Source organism: Myotis lucifugus, unplaced genomic scaffold (assembly GCF_000147115.1).
Source record: "Myotis lucifugus unplaced genomic scaffold, Myoluc2.0 scaffold_21, whole genome shotgun sequence".
In the NCBI taxonomy this organism is placed as follows: domain Eukaryota; kingdom Metazoa; phylum Chordata; class Mammalia; order Chiroptera; family Vespertilionidae; genus Myotis; species Myotis lucifugus.
Window position 1 is genome coordinate 1,024,075 of NW_005871069.1, and position 5,972 is coordinate 1,030,046.

Sequence of the window (5,972 nt, forward strand, 5' to 3'; positions counted from 1 at the left end):
AGTATAGAATAGCACACCACTATAAATCAGACCAACCTAATTGACCTTTGCAGGACATTCACCCAACAAAAGAATACACATTCTCTTCAAGATACACATTCTTTTATGGCCCCAAAATAGGCCATATTTGGGGCCATACAACAAATCTCAATATATTTAAAATGACATAATCATATAAAGTTTTTTCTTCTGACTTCAATAGAATTAAATTAAAAAGATATCTGAAAAAAATCTCCAAATATTTAGAAAGTAAAAAATGCACTTGAAAGTAACCCACGAGCTCTAGTAAAAATAAAAAGAGAAATAAAGAAGTATGTTGAACTGGGTTTTATTTATTTATTTTGAATTTTATTTTTAAAATAAAAAATAACATTAAAATGTGTGGTGTGCAATGAAAGTAGTGCTTAGATAGAAATTAAAAATAGAAAAAAAAAGTCTCAATTTGATGACTTGAGCTTCCATCCCAAGAAACAAGAAGAGGAAGAGAAAAATGAGCCCAAATTAAGCAAAGAAAATAAATATGCTGAAATCAATCAAATAAAAAACAGAATAAATAGAGAAAATTAAAAGCCAAGAGCTAGTTTTCTGAGATATAAATAAAATTTATAAACCTCTAGCCAGACTGATCAGAACAAAAAGAAAATATGCAAATTCAAATATCAAGAATGAAACAGAAGATATCACAATAAACTCTACATATAATAAGAAAATACAAAAAAAACTTTAAAACATTCAACAACTTTGATGAGATAAATGTATTTATTGAAATATAAAACTAGCGAAGCTCATCAAGAATAACTTATAACCTGACTATTCTATACCAGTCACAGGACTTGAATTTGTAGTTAAACACCTTCCCACTGAGAAAACTCCAGGTCCAGATAGCTTTCATTGTTGAAGTCTATCAAATATTTAAGGAAGAAATAATACTAATTCTATACAAGCTCTTTCAGACAGCAAAACTAGATAAAGACTGTTACTATTTTTGTTTTTTTGCTTATACTAAAGCAGAACCATTCATGCCTTTTCCCCTTTCTAGAATGCTGATATCTACCATCTGTACCTGTTGAAGTACCACTTAGCCTTCAAGTCCTCTATCAAATATGCCTCCTCCACTTGAATAAAGAGATATTTTCTTTTTCTCCGTAGCCCTAGCTCTCACAGTGCAAACGCTGAGTCCTGCCCCACCCTCTGAGATATCCTGGAATCCGAATTGTTAGAGCTACTCAAGCAGCAGGAAGGGGCATCCTTTCGTAAAGCGATATTTTCATTTGTATCCTTGGCCTTCTATTGCTCTTTGCTCACACCTCCTTTAACAGTTACCAGATACTTCTTTGAATGATCACTGGTGTCCCCGTTTTAAAGCTGCTAAGAGATGATAAACTCTTTGAGGGCAAAACCCACTTCTTTATTTTTGTGGCTTCTTCAGATCCTAATAATTTAAACAAAATAGAAAACAGACCATGAAAAGTGTGGAGAGTGGCTACAGCATTCGGACAGGTTCAAGCCTTGGACTGACTTGTGGCAAAGCCATATACAAGTCCCAGCTTGGAGGGCAAAGCCCTCCCAGCACAATTATAGCCAAAAGGCTATGGTTGTAAGCTTGACCTTATAGTTCGACCCTGCAGTCCTAGGTAGGTAAGGGATGTGAGCTGCAGGGGGGGTGCAGTAAGTGCTGCCTAAACAAGCTTGATAGAGTTCAGAGAATGGCAACAACAGGAAAGAAGCAGATTTGAAACTCACAAGAACATTGTAAACATCTTGCCCTTGTTTTGCCTTGTGTGATCTGACTATAAAATACTAGTAAAAACTCAGCTTACAGGCTGTGTCACTGTTTCCTCATCCAGGCACAGTGATCCACCTGGCCCCAACTGTATTCTCTTGTCTGTTTTCTTTAATCTTTCACCGCCCCTCCTCAGGTTCACTCCTGGCTGTGCTGGACATAGTTCAGAAAAGTACTGTAATACGAAGGATTCTGTACCAGACCTTTTGGAATATAAAGAAAAGGAAGATAAATTCTAATTAAGGGACTTTGCTTAGGAGATGGCATTGAACCAATCCTAACTGTTATGACTAAATGTATGATTTCAGCAACTCTTTTACAATTACATGTGAAAGTATTTTAATTATGTGTATACTCATTCTGACAACTTAACTTAGAAGTTCTCTTACTGATTTTTATATTCTTGACACATACATTGAATCTTTGTTAAATAAGTGAGGGAGGAAAACAAAAGAATAAATGGATGGATGGATGGATGGATGGATGGATGGATACCATTTAGTAAACAGGCCCAGTGACCAAATTGATCTAAATTGAGGTGCTGTACTGGGAGGTAGAGATTCTAAAATGACATGCTGACCTCCCACTTCAATTTCTACACTCAATTCAAAGGAAACCTCTTGATCTTTCTCCAGTGAACCCAGAATCTCCATAGAAAGTCTGAGGGAACTACATTATGTCATGGGAATTTGATTAAGTGCACAGCATCAGCAGAGGTGTTAACTTGTCTGTAAATCACATAGTTAATGGATGAAGCCATTTCCCAAGTAAAACTGTCCATAACCGTAAGCTACTGTTATTTTTTAGGGTGTTATTATTTTTGTTTGTTTGCAGACAGTATTATCAAGATTATTAAATTAGGGAATGGTGCTTACTAAGTATATTAATGGAAAACCTTATGATTAAACATATCTCTATCAAAATAACTGTGATTTTGATCTTTTCCTTTCCCACTCTGGTCAAGTTCTGTCACATGGGCAGTGAGTGAGACCTGATTACTGTAGGAGCTGGATTCAGTGACTCAGTCCTATGATACTATCTGAGACAACAGTGGTTATCTGTAAGCGACCTAATCTTTGTGCTAGAACAGAGACAGTCACCCCGCACTAAGATTTACTTCTTTATGTTTTAGCAACACAAGGGGAAGAACAGCCAGAAGTAAATCACAGAAGAAAAGTTTGGCACACCTGGCTTCAAAGGTTAAAGGAGAAGTCACAGCTGGACTGGTCCCAGCACATTGAAACATTGGCCACTTCTGGAAATACCCAGGATTAGAAAGAAAAGTCTTTAGAAATGGGTATTTCACAGGGGTCTTTCAAGATTTATAATGGAACATCTTCTGTGTGCTAAGCATTTTTATAGTAACGATTTTGACTCCTCCCTGGAGCTACAAGTAAATGTCATTAGCTCAGTTTTAGCAGTGAAGAGGCTGATATTCAGAGTATAGAGATGATGAACCAGCACTCAAACCAGTCTTGACTCCAAACCCATGCTCTCGTTGCCATCTCTCTGCACCCCTCAGTGAGCCATTGAGGTATCAGGGCAAGGAGAGGGACAGATGGACAGGCCGGGGGGGGGGGGGGGCGGGGGGGGAGGGACTGGTGTTAAGAGAGGAAGAGCAGCCACTACTGGCCACTTTTGATTGAAATCTCAAAAAAATTATAGAGTTTAATGTTCCCAGCTGACTTTTGCAGTTCTTAGAGATAAAGATCCTCTTTTTTTCCTGTTATTGGCCTAAAGGAATCCATTTGCCTGCACACATAAAAGTCCAATAAGACACGGACAGGAGTTGCCAGCAAAGGAACTAAAGATTTATTTAAGGAAATGGCACCAAACCTGGAGACACAGGTGAGCTGATGCTCTGAAAACTGGCTCTGAATGGCTTCCAGGAAGGAGCTGGGTTATATAGGGGAGAAATCATTAACCATGGTGACTAAGGGAGCTGGGGTCCTGGCCTCTACTGAATGACTGGGGCCAGGGTAGAGGGTAGTTAGTCATTGTATCAGGCCCTGAGGTTAGCCCTGGCATTGTTCTTAAGACTGCTTGATACTGATCAGAATCTAACATCAAGTTCCTGTGCAGTTACATGTCTGCATTTCAAAATAAATTTGAAGCTTTTCCAATAGGAAATCCCAAATTATCAATAAACAATGGTATGAGGTTTTTATCTCCCCTCTCCACCTGCCTTTATTCTCTACACTCCGGCAGCTGCTATGTCACAGCTGAATAATGGCCTCCACGGACCCTATCCCCAACCTAGCCCTCACTATTTGTTAGTTATAACTCTTGGTTGCAAGTTATAGAAACTTGACATAAACTGGATTAAGTGGAAAGAAAGGGTAGGGTTACTGAAAGCTTGGCACTCCCACAGAAATGGTAGTGGGGTGGCTGGCCTAGAAGTCTTCACTAAGACCTCAGATAAGCCCAGGCTTCTCTCACTGGTTTCCTTCCCAGGGTCTGCCTTATTTCATCATACTGGCTTTCTTCACAAAGCAGGAAATGCATTATTACAACTCTGATCACCATGACTAAGAAGGCTTGCTCTCTGTTCCAGAAAAGAACTCGTTCCAAGGATCAGGGTCTGAGGTGGGGCATCAAACAAAGACGACTGGATGAAGTTTCCCTCCCAGCCCAGGGCTGGGCCAGGTGGACTAGAGAGAAGCTCACAGTTCCCCCTGGCAACACGCACTTAGAGGAGCGGGAACATAATGTCCCTGAAGAAGGGGGTTGTTGAAATGTGTACACAAAAGTCTGAAGGTCCATTGTCACTGTTGGAGCCAATCTCTGCAAGTGTGTCCTGCACTGCGGGAGGGGAACATTGCTGGAGGTTCGGCCAGTGGCTCTCCCTACCCAAACATGGTTATGCAAGGACTGCAATCCAATAAAGGACTCTACATGAAGTTTATGTAAAAAATGTTATTTACTTAGAAGTTATAATCATTAATGTACAAGCATATCTTTAAGCCTTAACAAATATTTATTTAAAAGTATTTTTACAGAGCCCTGGGCCATCTTTCTCTTGCCATTCTATTCCTCTGAGGCCTCGACGTCTCAGCTCACCACCACTTATTGCTGCAACTGGGCTCCCTCTGTCCTTGCAGACAGCATACTCCACCCCACCCCGGCCTTGTGCAGCACATCGAGTTGTCCCACACACTTCTTCCCTCTGCCAGGCCCCGCTAGGATCTTTCCTCAGAAACCCAGAAGGAAGGGGAGGGCCAAAAGTAAGGAACAGAGCAGGCTGTGGGCATACAAACAGCTGAGTTAGGTCAGGTACTTCTCTGTTAAGGGACGTCCAGCTTGGGGTGTCCTGGACTTTCCTCACAGGAAGAGATTTGAAGCTCAGAAAGCGGGGGTGTGAGAAGGGAGTGGATTTGCTCTCTGGAGACCAGGTTTTTGAGTGGTAGTTGGAGGTGGGCACTGGGCAGGCAAAGGAGATGTCTGCCTCCTCCTCCTTGGTCTTTAGGACATCGGTGCTGCCCTGCTATCTCTCTGGAACGGTAGGAAGACAAGCAAGTCTTCCAGGGGAGAGAGAAGGGAAGTCCCTGTGAGGGTCCCGAGACAGAGAAGAATCGGGGAACCCGAGCAGCTATTTCATAATACCTGTTACTGAACCACAACCCATTTCCCTAGTTAGCACCCAAGTGTCCTGGAATAACTTAGAATGTTGGTTCTTAAAATTTATTGGGCACAAAAATCTCTCTAGACCTTGTTAAAACCCAGATTCCTGGTTCAGTGAGCTGGGGCTTGGCCTCCCTGCTGCGTCTCCACAGCTCTGGGGGCTGCTGCTGCTGCTGGGCTGGGAACCCCACTGAGTAGCCCTGACTTAGAAGACAGAGCTGGTTGTCCAGCAGAATCCTAGGCAATTGTTGTCCACCCTGGAGTCAGATAACACTCCCAGTTCAAACGTTGTTACCAAACACAAAAGGTTCTTTTGCCTATTCATCAAAGCCCAATAAAATGTGAACTGGAGTTTGCAACAAAGAAAGTGAAGGGTTTTTAAAGGAAATGGTGGCAAGCCTGGATACACAGGTGTGCTAGTGCTCTAAAACAGGGCTTCCAGTGGCTTTCAGGGAGTTATTTAGGGGGAAATCATTAATCATGGTGACTAAGGGAGGTGGGGTTGTGGGTTCTATTGATTGGTTGGGCCAGGATAAGGAGTATTTGATCAATGTATCACGTCCTGTGT